Source organism: Microtus pennsylvanicus, chromosome 9 (assembly GCF_037038515.1).
Source record: "Microtus pennsylvanicus isolate mMicPen1 chromosome 9, mMicPen1.hap1, whole genome shotgun sequence".
Lineage (NCBI taxonomy): Eukaryota > Metazoa > Chordata > Mammalia > Rodentia > Cricetidae > Microtus > Microtus pennsylvanicus.
Genome location: NC_134587.1, coordinates 46,234,317 through 46,250,007, shown reverse-complemented (window position 1 = coordinate 46,250,007; position 15,691 = coordinate 46,234,317).

Genomic DNA, 15,691 nt, shown 5'->3' with positions numbered 1-15,691 from the left:
TTGTTTATTTTGAGACAAAGTCGCTCTTTGTAGCCCCAACTAGCCTAAACTTGCAGGTAAGCAAAGCTGGCCTTGAACTCACAGAGAGCTGCCTGCCTCTGCTGGGATTAAAAACATGCACCACTATGCCCTGCTACCTCAGCACATTGAATTTCAACCTCACAGAGTCAGCAACATAGTTCTCCACTTGAATGGGGACCCTAAAGAAAATTAAACTAAATCTGGTCCTCTCTCCTAAAGACTCACCTGGCCAATTGTTTATAAATCTCCAGAGGGTCATCATTTCTTATCCTAACCAATGCTCACAACTACATTTATCAAGAAAGCCAACCCTGCCAGGAAGTCAATGACACAGTCACCCAGGAGCCAGTTACACTTTCTCCCCTCCTGGAGGGGAGCTAGAGTCCAGCTGTTGAGTCAGCTGTGGCCATAAGAGGGCGATAGTATCCTTTAAGACATCCCAACCCAAGCTGCAAGGCCTCGGGAAGCATCCCCAGACCAAAACACTGGTCCAACTGATCCTTCAGGGAAAGACATCGACTTACCTCTGCTCCTCTCAGCACTCACAGGCATAGAGACTGTGGCAATGAGACAAAATCATGGATACCTAATTATAGAGACAGAAATTGAGGCCCAGGAAGGATTAGAATTCACACAGCAAAGGCAGCGAGCCTCATTCAATTCTATCTGCTACCCATTTGTCCCCAAATCCCTCACCATTAACCAAACATCTTCCAGGTGCTCTCTGATTCTCTGCTGAGTCCTCATGGGCTTAGCTGAGTGCTCACTGGCCTAGCTGAGTGCTCACTGCCACAGCTGAGTGCTCACTGCCCTGTACTGAGTGCTCACTGGCCCTGTGCTGAATGTTCACTGGCCCTAGCTGAGTGCTCACTGGCCCTAGCTGAGTGCTCACTGCCCTGTACTGAGTGCTCACTGCCCTGGCTGAGTGCTCACTGCCACAGCTGAGTGCTCACTGCCACAGCTGAGTGCTCACTGGCCCTGTGCTGAGTGTTCACTGGCCCTAGCTGAGTGCTCACTGGCCTGTGCTGAATGCTCACTGCCCTGTGCTGAGTGCTCACTGCCCTGTGCTGAGTGCTCACTGCCCTAGCTGAGTGCTCACTGGCCTGTACTGAGTGCTCACTGCCTTAGCAGAGTGCTCGCTGCCCTGTGCTGAGTGCTCACTGCCCTAGCTGAGTGCTCACTGCCCTGTGCTGAGTGCTCACTGCCCTAGCTGAGTGCTCACTGCCTTAGCAGAGTGCTCACTGCCACAGCTGAGTGCTCACTGCCCTGTGCTGAGTGCTCACTGCCCTAGCTGAGTGCTCACTGGCCTGTACTGAGTGCTCACTGGCCCTAGCTGAGTGCTCACTGCCCTAGCTGAGTGCTCACTGCCTTAGCAGAGTGCTCACTGCCACAGCTGAGTGCTCACTGCCCTAGCTGAGTGCTCACTGCCCTAGCTGAGTGCTCACTGCCACAGCTGAGTGCTCACTGCCTTAGCAGAGTGCTCACTGCCACAGCTGAGTGCTCACTGCCCTAGCTGAGTGCTCACTGCCTTAGCAGAGTGCTCACTGCCACAGCTGAGTGCTCACTGCCCTGTGCTGAGTGCTCACTGCCATAGCTGAGTGCTCACTGCCCTAGCTGAGTGCTCACTGCCCTAGCAGAGTGCTCACTGCCCTAGCTGTGTGCTCACTGCCCTAACTGAGTGCTCACTGCCACAGCTGAGTACTCACTGCCCTAGCTGAGTGCTCACTGCCATAGCTGAGTGCTCACTGCCCTAGCTGAGTGCTCACTGCCCTAGCTGAGTGCTCACTGCCTTAGCAGAGTGCTCACTGCCACAGCTGAGTGCTCACTGCCCTGTGCTGAGTGCTCACTGCCATAGCTGAGTGCTCACTGCCCTAGCTGAGTGCTCACTGCCCTAGCAGAGTGCTCACTGCCCTAGCTGTGTGCTCACTGCCCTAACTGAGTGCTCACTGCCACAGCTGAGTACTCACTGCCCTAGCTGAGTGCTCACTGCCATAGCTGAGTGCTCACTGCCCTAGCTGAGTGCTCACTGCCCTAGCTGAGTGCTCACTGCCTTAGCTGAGTGCTCACTGCCCTAGCTGAGTGCTCACTGCCCTAGCAGAGTGCTCACTGCCCTAGCAGAGTGCTCACTGCCCTAGCTGAGTGCTCACTGCCCTAGCTGAGTGCTCACTGCCTTAGCTGAGTGCTCACTGCCCTAGCTGAGTGCTCACTGCCATAGCTGAGTGCTCACTGCCCTAGCTGAGTGCTCACTGCCCTAGCAGAGTGCTCACTGCCCTAGCAGAGTGCTCACTGCCCTGTGCTGAGTGCTTACTGCCCTGTGCTGAGTGCTCACTGCCACAGCTGAGTGCTCACTGCCCTGTGCTGAGTGCACACTGCCATAGCTGAGTGCTCACTGCCACAGCTGAGTGCTCACTGCCCTAACTGAGTGCTCACTGCCTTAGCAGAGTGCTTACTGCCCTGTGCTGAGTGCTCACTGCCACAGCTGAGTGCTCACTGCCCTAACTGAATGCTCACTGCCTTAGCAGAGTGCTTACTGCCCTGTGCTGAGTGCTCACTGCCACAGTTGAGTGCTCACTGCCCTGTGCTGAGTGCTCACTGCCCTAGCTGAGTGCTCACTGCCCTAGCTGAGTGCTCACTGCCTTAGCAGAGTGCTCACTGCCCTAGCTGAGTGCTCACTGCCCTGTGCTGAGTGCTCACTGCCCTAGCTGAGTGCTCACTGCCACAGCTGAGTGCTCACTGCCTTAGCAGAGTGCTCACTGCCCTAGCTGAGTGCTCACTGCCCTAGCTGAGTGCTCACTGGCCTGTACTGAGTGCTCACTGCCTTAGCAGAGTGCTCGCTGCCCTGTGCTGAGTGCTCACTGCCCTAGCAGAGTGCTCACTCCCCTGTGCTGAGTGCTCACTGCCCTGTGCTGAGTGCTCACTGCCACAGCTGAGTGCTCACTGCCCTGTGCTGAGTGCTCACTGCCCTAGCGGAGTGCTCACTGCCCTAGCTGAGTGCTCACTGCCCTAGCAGAGTGCTCACTGCCCTAGCTGAGTGCTCACTGCCCTAGCTGAGTGCTCACTGCCCTAGCTGAGTGCTCACTGCCCTGTGCTGAGTGCTCACTGCCCTAGCTGAGTGCTCACTGCCCTGTGCTGAGTGCTCACTGCCCTAGCTGAGTGCTCACTGCCCTGTGCTGAGTGCTCACTGCCCTAGCTGAGTGCTCACTGCCTTAGCAGAGTGCTCATTGCCCTAGCTGAGTGCTCACTGCCTTAGCAGAGTGCTCACTGCCCTAGCTGAGTGCTCACTGCCCTGTGCTGAGTGCTCACTGCCCTAGCTGAGTACTCACTGCCCTAGCTGAGTGCTCACTGCCCTGTGCTGAGTGCTCACTGCCCTAGCTGAGTGCTCACTGCCCTAGCTGAGTGCTCACTGCCCTGTGCTGAGTGCTCACTGCCCTAGCTGAGTGCTCACTGCCCTGTGCTGAGTGCTCACTGCCCTGTGCTGAGTGCTCACTGCCCTAGCTGAGTGCTCACTGCCCTAGCTGAGTACTCACTGCCCTAGCTGAGTGCTCACTGCCCTAGCTGAGTACTCACTGCCCTGTGCTGAGTGCTCACTGCCCTAGCTGAGTGCTCACTGCCCTAGCTGAATGCTCACTGCCACAGCTGAGTGCTCACTGACCTGTGCTGAGTGCTCACTGCCCTAGCTGAGTGCTCACTGGCCTGTACTGAGTGCTCACTGGCCCTAGCTGAGTGCTCACTGCCCTAGCTGAGTGCTCACTGCCTTAGCAGAGTGCTCACTGCCCTAACTGAGTGCTCACTGCCCTAGCTGAGTGCTCACTGCCCTAGCTGAGTACTCACTGCCCTAGCTGAGTGCTCACTGCCCTAGCTGAATGCTCACTGCCACAGCTGAGTGCTCACTGACCTGTGCTGAGTGCTCACTGCCCTAGCTGAGTGCTCACTGGCCTGTACTGAGTGCTCACTGGCCCTAGCTGAGTGCTCACTGCCCTAGCTGAGTGCTCACTGCCTTAGCAGAGTGCTCACTGGCCTGTACTGAGTGCTCACTGCCACAGCTGAGTGCTCACTGCCACAGCTGAGTGCTCACTGGCCCTGTGCTGAGTGTTCACTGGCCCTAGCTGAGTGCTCACTGGCCTGTGCTGAATGCTCACTGCCCTGTGCTGAGTGCTCACTGCCCTGTGCTGAGTGCTCACTGCCCTAGCTGAGTGCTCACTGGCCTGTACTGAGTGCTCACTGCCTTAGCAGAGTGCTCGCTGCCCTGTGCTGAGTGCTCACTGCCCTAGCTGAGTGCTCACTGCCCTGTGCTGAGTGCTCACTGCCCTAGCTGAGTGCTCACTGCCTTAGCAGAGTGCTCACTGCCACAGCTGAGTGCTCACTGCCCTGTGCTGAGTGCTCACTGCCCTAGCTGAGTGCTCACTGGCCTGTACTGAGTGCTCACTGGCCCTAGCTGAGTGCTCACTGCCCTAGCTGAGTGCTCACTGCCTTAGCAGAGTGCTCACTGCCACAGCTGAGTGCTCACTGCCCTGTGCTGAGTGCTCACTGCCATAGCTGAGTGCTCACTGCCCTAGCTGAGTGCTCACTGCCTTAGCAGAGTGCTCACTGCCCTAGCTGTGTGCTCACTGCCCTAGCTGAGTGCTCACTGCCACAGCTGAGTGCTCACTGCCCTAGCTGAGTGCTCACTGCCCTAGCTGAGTGCTCACTGCCACAGCTGAGTGCTCACTGCCCTAGCTGAGTGCTCACTGCCACAGCTGAGTGCTCACTGCCCTAGCTGAGTGCTCACTGCCCTAGCTGAGTGCTCACTGCCCTAGCAGAGTGCTCACTGCCCTAGCTGTGTGCTCACTGCCCTAACTGAGTGCTCACTGCCCTAACTGAATGCTCACTGCCTTAGCAGAGTGCTTACTGCCACAGCTGAGTACTCACTGCCCTGTGCTGAGTGCTCACTGCCATAGCTGAGTGCTCACTGCCCTAGCTGAGTGCTCACTGCCCTAGCTGAGTGCTCACTGCCATAGCTGAGTGCTCACTGCCCTAGCTGAGTGCTCACTGCCCTAGCAGAGTGCTCACTGCCCTAGCAGAGTGCTCACTGCCCTGTGCTGAGTGCTTACTGCCCTGTGCTGAGTGCTCACTGCCACAGCTGAGTACTCACTGCCCTGTGCTGAGTGCTCACTGCCATAGCTGAGTGCTCACTGCCCTAGCTGAGTGCTCACTGCCTTAGCAGAGTGCTCACTGCCACAGCTGAGTGCTCACTGCCTTAGCAGAGTGCTCATTGCCCTAGCTGAGTGCTCACTGCCTTAGCAGAGTGCTCACTGCCCTAGCTGAGTGCTCACTGCCCTAGCTGAGTGCTCACTGGCCTGTACTGAGTGCTCACTGCCTTAGCAGAGTGCTCGCTGCCCTGTGCTGAGTGCTCACTGCCCTAGCAGAGTGCTCACTCCCCTGTGCTGAGTGCTCACTGCCCTGTGCTGAGTGCTCACTGCCACAGCTGAGTGCTCACTGCCCTGTGCTGAGTGCTCACTGCCCTAGCGGAGTGCTCACTGCCCTAGCTGAGTGCTCACTGCCTTAGCAGAGTGCTCACTGCCCTAGCTGAGTGCTCACTGCCTTAGCAGAGTGCTCATTGCCCTAGCTGAGTGCTCACTGCCTTAGCAGAGTGCTCACTGCCCTAGCTGAGTGCTCACTGCCCTAGCTGAGTGCTCACTGCCCTAGCTGAGTGCTCACTGCCCTGTGCTGAGTGCTCACTGCCCTAGCTGAGTGCTCACTGCCCTGTGCTGAGTGCTCACTGCCCTAGCTGAGTGCTCACTGCCCTGTGCTGAGTGCTCACTGCCCTAGCTGAGTGCTCACTGCCTTAGCAGAGTGCTCATTGCCCTAGCTGAGTGCTCACTGCCTTAGCAGAGTGCTCACTGCCCTAGCTGAGTGCTCACTGCCCTGTGCTGAGTGCTCACTGCCCTAGCTGAGTACTCACTGCCCTAGCTGAGTGCTCACTGCCCTGTGCTGAGTGCTCACTGCCCTAGCTGAGTGCTCACTGCCCTAGCTGAGTGCTCACTGCCCTGTGCTGAGTGCTCACTGCCCTAGCTGAGTGCTCACTGCCCTGTGCTGAGTGCTCACTGCCCTGTGCTGAGTGCTCACTGCCCTAGCTGAGTGCTCACTGCCCTGTGCTGAGTGCTCACTGCCCTAGCTGAGTGCTCACTGCCCTAGCTGAGTACTCACTGCCCTAGCTGAGTGCTCACTGCCCTAGCTGAGTACTCACTGCCCTAGCTGAGTGCTCACTGCCCTAGCTGAGTGCTCACTGCCCTGTGCTGAGTGCTCACTGCCCTAGCTGAGTGCTCACTGCCCTAGCTGAGTGCTCACTGCCCTGTGCTGAGTGCTCACTGCCCTAGCTGAGTGCTCACTGCCCTAGCTGAATGCTCACTGCCACAGCTGAGTGCTCACTGACCTGTGCTGAGTGCTCACTGCCCTAGCTGAGTGCTCACTGGCCTGTACTGAGTGCTCACTGGCCCTAGCTGAGTGCTCACTGCCCTAGCTGAGTGCTCACTGCCTTAGCAGAGTGCTCACTGCCCTAACTGAGTGCTCACTGCCCTAGCTGAGTGCTCACTGCCCTAGCTGAGTACTCACTGCCCTAGCTGAGTGCTCACTGCCCTAGCAGAGTGCTCACTGCCCTAGCTGTGTGCTCACTGCCTTAGCTGAGTGCTCACTGCCACAGCTGAGTGCTCCTCCACAAGCATGCTGCTTACTCTTCAGTCAGATCATCTAGGAAGAAGTCATGCTATTTCCAATGATTGCCTGGGGACACTGAGTCCCCAAAACAAAGCTAGAGCTGGCACTAGAGTTCAAGACATTAAATTTCCAGCCAGCTGCTCTCTCTGCTCCACACCTACCCTTTCAACAGCAAGGGGTCCAGTGGGCCCCTAAAAACAACCGCATATCTGGCGTTGTGGGCTTATTAAGGATACGGACTAAGTAAGCTTTACTTGTTTTTGTTTTTATTTTAGTTTGCATTTATCTGACAACTTACTTTTGTGTGTGTTCGCATACACCCAGGATGACCTGCAAGAGTAGGTCCTCGCCCTCGGCCACCCGGTCCCGGGATCATGCTGTTGTCAGGCCTCAGAGCCAGTGCCCCTCCATCTCATCAGCAAAAGTGCAGCCCAGAGTCTGTGATTTCAGCGGCAGCTCAGGTCTGCTATATTTAGTGTGTTTGTGTTTAGATGTTTGTATGTGCTCGTATGTGTGCAGGTACATCTGCACAGAGGTCACAGGTCAGCATCAGGTGTTGTCCTCTGTTGTTCTCCACCTGATTTTGTTTTTTAAGACAGCAGTAAGGAGACAGACCCAGCTCCACACTCTCACCTCAGCAGCCTGAGGACTGCCTTAATCTTTTAGGATGCTTGACTTAGGCCAGGCAAGGGTTTGTAGCTTTGACACAGAAAATAATTTCAGAACTACTCAGTGTGAAACAGAATTGAAGATTTTATTAAGTCATTTTAATAAAGACTTTTAAGCACCCTAACAAGGGTTGTTAGGAGAAAGAGATGAGCTCAGAAAGTAAGACATACCCAGGTGTGGGCATGAGGCCCTCAAGGCAGAATCAAGATTTGTTTGTTTAGCATTGGCCATGTGTACCATTTTTGTGGCTTTCAAGTTACACGCCAAATGGTTGCTAGGAAATCTCCCCCCCCCCCGCTTTTTTTCTCTTTTGATAAGTAAAACTCTAGAATGGCTCCAGAGATGCTTTGGATGAAATCATGACCTGCTAAGGAGAATCAGAAGCCACTGGGATTACACAGCAGACATAGGGCATAACCCTGCCCCAGAAGAGGCATGTCTGGTAAGAGACCTAGAAAACTGCAGGCTTATAGCTGGGAAGGGAGGAAGGTCTGAAACAGATGCTACTGTCCTGGAATTCCTCCTTCTCTGTTGACAAGAGGCTTCAACCAGATTCCCACGGGAGGGGCTCTTTTCCCTCCAGTGTCCCCAGTTTCCCCTGCCTTTCTATCCTGCCAACTCAGAGTGCATCACTGCAGTCAGTTCCTTCTACAGCACTGGAGTTACAGGAACTTCACCACACACCTCTTCTCATGTGGGTGCTGGGGATCTGAACTCAGGTCTTCATGCTTGTGCAGCAAGCATTTTGCCAAGAGTCAATTCCCAACACACACACACACGTACACACACGTACACACACACACTACCCAAACTACACACAACAGCAAAAGGAGCTTTTAAAAACCAGATCAACTGGGCATTAATGGTGCACACCTTTAATCCCAGCACTTGAGAGGCAGAGGCAGGTGGATCTCTGTGAGTTCGAGGCCAGCCTGGTCTACAGAGCGAGTTCCAGGACAGCCAGAGCTACACAGAGAAACCCTATCTCAAAAAACAAGCAGAAAACAAAAACAAACAAACCCAGATCAATTTAAGTCCTCCTCCTGCTTAACACTTTGGGCAGCATCTCTTGACACCAACAGTAAAATCCAGCTGTGTCAGCTCAGCCCCTCTGTCTCATCCTCCATCTCCTCTATATTCTCAGACACTCTGGCCTTCCTTGGTTCCATGAACGCCACCACCCATTGCTAGCTCAAGATCAATTGATGTGGGCTTGTTCTGCATGGACCTTCCTCTCGCATGGCGTGCTTCTCACCCATGTGTATATCCCCCTGGAGACCGTGCTCCCATCCTCCTCACCCGGATAAACCCTCCAGTCCTCTTTTAACACTGATCCTGTTTTATTTTCTGACACTGAATTTTCTTGTTTACTTGTTGCAATCTTCCCTAATCAGAAACAGACTTCTTTCTGACAATGGTCCAAAACCCAGAACTTTTTATTTTTTATTGGTTCAGTTTGGTAGTTGTTTGTCTGTTTGCTTGAAGACAGGGTCTCATGTATCCATAAACTTGGACTTCTGATTCTCCAACCTCCACTTCCCAACTGGGATTACAGGATGCCCAGCACACTCCCTTTGCTCAGTGCTGGGGCTGTTAGACAAGCACTCTCCCCGCTGGCACACATGGTGTCCCAGCTGTAGGCCAGGTGTTTTATGCACTGGCACACATGCATCCCAGCTGCAGGCCAGGTGCTCTCCTACTGACACACATGTGTCCCAGGTGCAGACCAGGTGCTCTATCCACTGGCACACATGTGTCCCAGCTGTAGGCCAGGTGCTCTATGCACTGGCACACATGCATCCCAGCTGCAGAACAGGTGCTCTCCCCACTGACACACATGTGTCCCAGCTGCAGGTCAGGTGCTCTATCCACTGTACACATGTGTGCCAGGTGCAGGCCAGGTGCTCTATGCACTGGCACACATGCATCCCAGCTGCAAGCCAGGTGCTCTCCCCACTGGCACATATGCATCCCAGCTGCAGGTCAGGTGCTCCATTCACTGGCATGTAGTAATAGGCGGCAGGCTGTGTCCCGCCACCCGGCTAGCTTTACACCCAAAATAATTACACGGAAACTGTATTTTTTTAAACACTGCCTTGTCCATTAGTTCCAGCCTCTTATTGGCTAGCTCTTACATATTGAACTAACCCATTTCTAACAATCTGTGTAGCCCACGAGGTGGCTTACCAGGAAAGATCCACCTGCTTCTTTCTTCTTATGGTCATTGTCATGGCTGCCAACACTTCATGTCTTACAATATTTGATCAAAGCAAATGCTGGGAACCCTTGGAACAGTCTTCAATACATACTTGCTTTGTTTTGCTTTTGAGACAAAAATCTTTTTTAAAATTATTTTTTAAAATTTTATTTATTTGTCATGTATACAGTATTCTGCTTGCATATCTGACTGCACACCAGAAGAGGGCACTAGATCTCATTACAGATGGTTGTGAACCAGCATATAGTTGCTGGAAATTGAACTCAGGACCTCTGGAAGAGTCATCTCTCCAGCACGGAACAAAAATATTACTTACTCATTCCTTGCATTTGAATGACACCCTTCAATGACACCCTTGGCCTGAGATTCTTTGTCACAACCCTTAACCCCTACACAACCACAACCAATCACTTTACGTGGCCTACCCATCCCCCTAGTTTCTTGTGGTCATCAACCTTAATTAAGCCTATTTGGTTCTTAGCACAGAGTCCCCCACTAGCCTGACATACAGAGGCTTATCCCGATTGAATGCAAGCACACAAAGACGGGCTTGGTGCTTGTCTCAGGCTTTAGCAGCCTGCTTTGTGTATACCATCCACTATGCATCGTGCATAAGGACAGACTTCAGAGCCTCACGCATTACACCTCCAGCACCAGGGCCTTTCTAGGCTGTGGTAGTGGCTGGATTATGGGTAAGCCCAAATCTTTTTTTGGGAGGGAGGTGTTGAGACAGGGTTTTTCTGTGTAGTCTTAGCTGTCCTTGAACTCACTCTGTAGACCAGGCTGGCCTTGAACTCAAAGATCCATCTGCCTCTACTTCCTGAGAGCTGGGATTAAAGTTGTCCTGTGCCACTATGCCTGGCTGAAGCTAATTCTTTATTTTTAATTTATTTAGTGTAATTTTTATTAAATCTTTGGGAATTTCACATCATGCAACCCAATTCTATTCATCTCCCAGTCCCTCTATATCTTCACTATACAGCACCCCCAAAGGAAAATTTAAAAAAAAAACAACAAGCAAACAAAAACAAGCAAAAGCAAAAACAAAATAATAACAACAAAAACCCGCTTAGCTCTTCCATATTTTACTTCTTCATTTGTCCTGGTGGCATTGGGAGCCTTGGTGTATCACACAATCTACCCTTTTGTCCAATTAGTTTTACAAATGTTCATTGCAATGAGTCATTGGTCTGGTTCAAGGCCTCGGTTTCTGGTACACCATCATTGCCAGACCCTCACCAAATCTCCACTCAGATACTCTGAGGCCTCCTGGAGTCATGTGAAGGACCGGTCCCTTCACAAGCTCCAGCAGGTCCTAGGTGGGGTAGATGTCAGGATGGGCCAACCTTAGGCCCAGCTGTGGGTCTGAGTGGCAGTTGAGTTGGTCAGTTCAGGCCATGGGGTGGGGTGGTCAAGCTGTGACCCTTGGGCTAGGAGAGGAGGAGCCAGCTCCTCGCACGAGTCATCAGGGTCAACTTTCTTTGCCTGTAGTAAGGGGTGGGAGGTGGGGGACAGCTCTCCCATGAGGGGCTTGGACAACTCTCTTGCTGCAGTGTCTAGCAAGGGGCAGAACCAGCTGTCCCAGGGCCAGCAAAGGGCAGGGCCTGCTCAGCATAGCCTTCTGATTCCATCGCACATGGTTCCTATGGGTCCCTGAGGTGACATGGATCACAAACATCAACACAGACAGCAGCTGCAACAGGACCATAGGCCCAGACATGGCCTTCAGCAGTGTTTGGACCCAGACAACATCCTGACTCTAGAGAGAAGCTCAGGCTACTGAGGTCAGGGTCTGTTGGCAGCACTGCCCCCAGACACCAAGGCCAGGTTGTGGCCCTGACCCTGAGCTTCCGTGTAACCTTTGGTGGCAACACAGACCACAGCTGCTACGGCACCATGAACCCAGACATGGTCCTCTGCAGCAGCTGGGTCTGGATGTCACCATTGCCCCAGGTGGCGGCACAGGCCACTCAGATTGGCACAGCCCCAGTGGCAGTGTGGCCCTCAGACACTAACATGGCCCCAGATCTCAGGCATCGACATGGGCTTCCATGGTAACAGGGAACCTCAGACATCAACACAGACCCTGGCTTCGGTAGGGCCACAGACCTATGGCTGCAGCTCAGGCCTGGACATCATCATGGTATCAGGTAGCAATGCAGGCCACTCATATCTGCATGGCCCAGCTGCAGCGTGTGCCTAGATCACTAACATAGATTCAGGTGACTGACCTGACACCAGGCATTCTCACAACCTTCAGGGTCAACATCGGCCACAGATTTCAGCAAAGACCCAGAAATGGTCCTTGGAAGCAGCCCGGGTCTGGAAGTCATTATGGCCCCAAGTGACTGTGCAGACCACCAAGACACAGGCCACCAAGACAGGCATGGCCCTGGTTGCAGCGCAGTCCTCAGACACCAACATGACCCAGGTAGTGGCCCTGACTCTGGGAATCTGAATGGCCCTCGTGGCAACAGGAGCCATGGACATCAACACAACTCTGGTTGCTATGGGGCCATGGACTGTAGCGCACCACGCCCGTCTGTGCTCTATGCGCTACCATACAGTTCATGAACTGGGCAAGGGTTTGGAGATTGAAACGCACAAAGACCCACAGACAGAGACTGTGCAAGAATGCCCCCTTTATTGTGTCCAGGGGCAGCTTATATAGGGATTCTTAACTAATAGCCATGCCCCAGCCAAACCCACCAGAAACCACTCCCCTACCATCAGGGTCTCCTTAGGGTCTCGTGCTCAGAGCAGCTGCAAGCATTACAAGTTGTTTACCAGAAATTCATGATGTGGGGGGTTCACAGCTCCCAACAATGGACCCAGACACAGCCCTCGGCAACAGCTTGAGTTTGGATAGTACCACGGATGCAGGTGGTAGCAGAGGCTGCTCAGGTCTGTATGACCCTGGCGGCAGCCTTGCCTTCCAATAAGGCCACAGGTTGTGTCCCAGACCCCAGGCTTCCATGTGACTCCTGGTAGTCACATAGGCCATGGATTTCAACACAGACCCCAGATGCAGCAGGACCATGGACCCAGAGATGGTCCTCAGCAGCAACCTGGGTCTAGTTGTTAGCATGGTCCCAGGTGGCAACGCAGGCTACCCAAATGACATGGCCCGAACAGTAGCCTAGCCCTTAGACACGAACATGGCCCTGGGTGGCGGCTCAGACCCTAGGAATCCTCCTGGTCTAATGGCAACAAGATCCACAGTCATGACCCAGATCCTGGTTGCAGTAGGACCACAGATTCAGACATGGCCTCCAGTTGCAGCCCTGGCTGCAGATGTCACCATGACACCGGATAACAGTATGTGCCATTTAGATCAGATCCCAGGCAACTGCATGGAGGCCAAATCTTGAAAGGAGCCGAATCTCCACTTCTGTGCAACTCAGGTCTCAGCAGGGGAAAAGCAATAGATATCTGCTGAATAAATAGATAAACATATCCAACAGACAGCCACCAGGTCCTAGGGGACCCCAGACCTGAGTCCCTTGATATCCCAGTAATCAGGGTACTGAGATGCTCAGAGACAGTAGAAGGAGCAGGGAGGGAGGCCCAGAGAGACCCACTGGATGGCGGTGGCATTTGAGTAAGTCTTGAAGTGAGGGAACCATGGACATGGAATGTGGGGATGAGTGGATGGATGGCTTCCAGAAGAAAATGGCCAACATCTGGAGAGGTGTGAAGAGAGGCATCAGGAGTTGGAGCCTGGGAACTCTTGAACTGATTCTCACCTACACGCTGACTTCGCTTTGTGGCCCACTAAAATGACAAAGAGGCTGGATTCTTTTTCCAAGCAGAGGTGTGCAGAAATTTCTACCCAAGGATGTACATCAATGTACTATTTCTCTGAAAACATTGGAAATGGCCCCCGTGTTTTGTGTGTGTGTGTGTGTGTGTGTGTGTGTGTGTGTGTGTGTGTGTACGATTGTGTATGTAGCATGGCACATATACATACATGTGCATTTGTAGAGGTCAGAAGACGGCACCAGGAAGTCTGTTCTCTCCAGCCATCTTGTGATTCCTGGGGATTGAACTCAAATTGTCAGCTTGTATGTAAACCTGTTGCTGCTGAACCATCTCATCCACCCAGCCCCCATCTTAGCTTTCCTCGGTGTTTTTAAGCAGGACCATGAACATCGCAGTTCCAGAGTTCTTCAGTCCCTCTCCTTGTATGTGCTGGGCCTGGGCCTGCCTCTCTAAAGGAATATGTCAGAAATGCCTCTGGGTTAGCAAAAGCCCAGCCAGGACAGCCCATGCAGCCTCCCCTACCCTCCTGGAATTCTTACTTCTGAAGCTCTGAAGGGACATGGAAGAAGCCAGACTCCCTTGAGACGGCCATGACGTAAGGAAGTAGTCAGGCATGGCAACTTGCCAACTGTTGTCGGGAACTTTCTACACCCATGCACAGACTTGTGTCCCAGCAGGCCAGCTCCGAGGCTCACTCGGTATCTGCTCCTCTAGTTCAGGAGATCTGAGAGTAGAGTCTAGGCAAGGGTTGATGGAGAGAGTAAAGCATGCTTTCTGGAGAATGTGCTAGGGTACAACCCCACTCACCTGCCAAAGACATCCTTGTATCTGCTGAGTGCCTTCTATGTGCCAGGCACACACCCATGTACTGTGTTTGTTTATAGTTGTTACCTAGTATGCTCCTTAGAGCTAAGTATCACCCTCAGTTCCATGTGAGGAGCCTGAGGCACAGAGTTGTTTGTTCATTGCCTCAAATCACACAGCTAGTAAATGGCTGAGTGGGGTTTCAGACTCAGACCATTGCCCTCTATCTAGAATCCTCAGCTACTAGATTCCTGAGCAAGAAAAAATAGAATACAGGTCAGCTTGGGAGTGATTAAAGTTATCCCGTGTGTGTGGTCCCTGAGGCTTGGTCCTGTTGCTATGAAAATGGAAGGAGGGGAACGCTTACCTAACACCAAAGCAGAGAGAACATGCAGTGCTTGGGGACATGTGACAGTTTCCTCAGCTGAGGCAGGGGGATTGCTTTGAGTTCAAAGCCAGCCTGGGCTATATAGTGAGTTTAACACTAGCATGAGATATAGAGAAGACCCTGTCTCAAAAACCAGAAAAAGAAAGAAAGCAATAAAAAGCATTCTACAATAAAAAAAAATAAAAACATTCTGGAAGCATGTGGTGGTTTGAATGAGAATGTCCCTCCCATAGGCTTAGATTTGAGTGCCCAGCTGATGAACTGGGAAGGATTAGGAGGTGTGGCCTTGTTGGCAGAGGTGCGTCACTGAAAGTGAGCTTTGGGGGTTTTTAGAGCCTGACCTGGAGCTAGCTCTTGTAGACCAGGCTGGCCTCAAACTCACTGAGATCTGCCTGCCTCTACCTCTCGAGTGCTGGGATTAAAGGCCTGTGCCATCACCGCCCAGCTATGAGGTTTTTAAAGCCCACGCCAGGCCCATTGTCTTGCTCTGCCTGCTGCCTGTGGGTCAGGATGTAAAACTCTCAGCCCCAGGCACCATGCCTGTCTACTTCCCAGCACGATCACGGAATAACCTCTACAACTGTCAACAAGCCCCAGTTAAATTCTTTCTTTTAGCCAGGCATGGTGGCACACACCTTTAATCCCAGCACTCAGAAGGCAGAGGCAGGTGGATCTCTGTGATTTCAAAACCAGCTTGGGCCGGGCAGTGGTGGCGCACGCCTTTAATCCCAGCACTCGGGAGGCAGAGGCAGGCAGATCTCTGTGAGTTCGAGACCAGCCTGGTCTACAGAGTTAGTTCCAGGACAGGCTCGAAAACTACAGAGAAACCCTGTCTCGAAAAACCAAAAAAAAAAAAAAAACCAGCTTGGTCTACAGGGTAAGTTCCAAGACAGCCAAGGCTACACAGAAAAGCCCTATCTTGAAAAACCAAAATAAATAAATAAGTAATAATAATAAATAAACAAAACCAATTATAAGGGAAGAAATGAGAAATGTTTTCATTCACAGGCAACATAGCAGAACATAGAAATTGCCCTAGGGAATACACAAGGTACTAGAAAGATTACATGGGTTTCATAGTTTTAAGACACATGATAGGGCTGGGTGTCATTTAGTGACTGAGTGCTGAGTGCTTG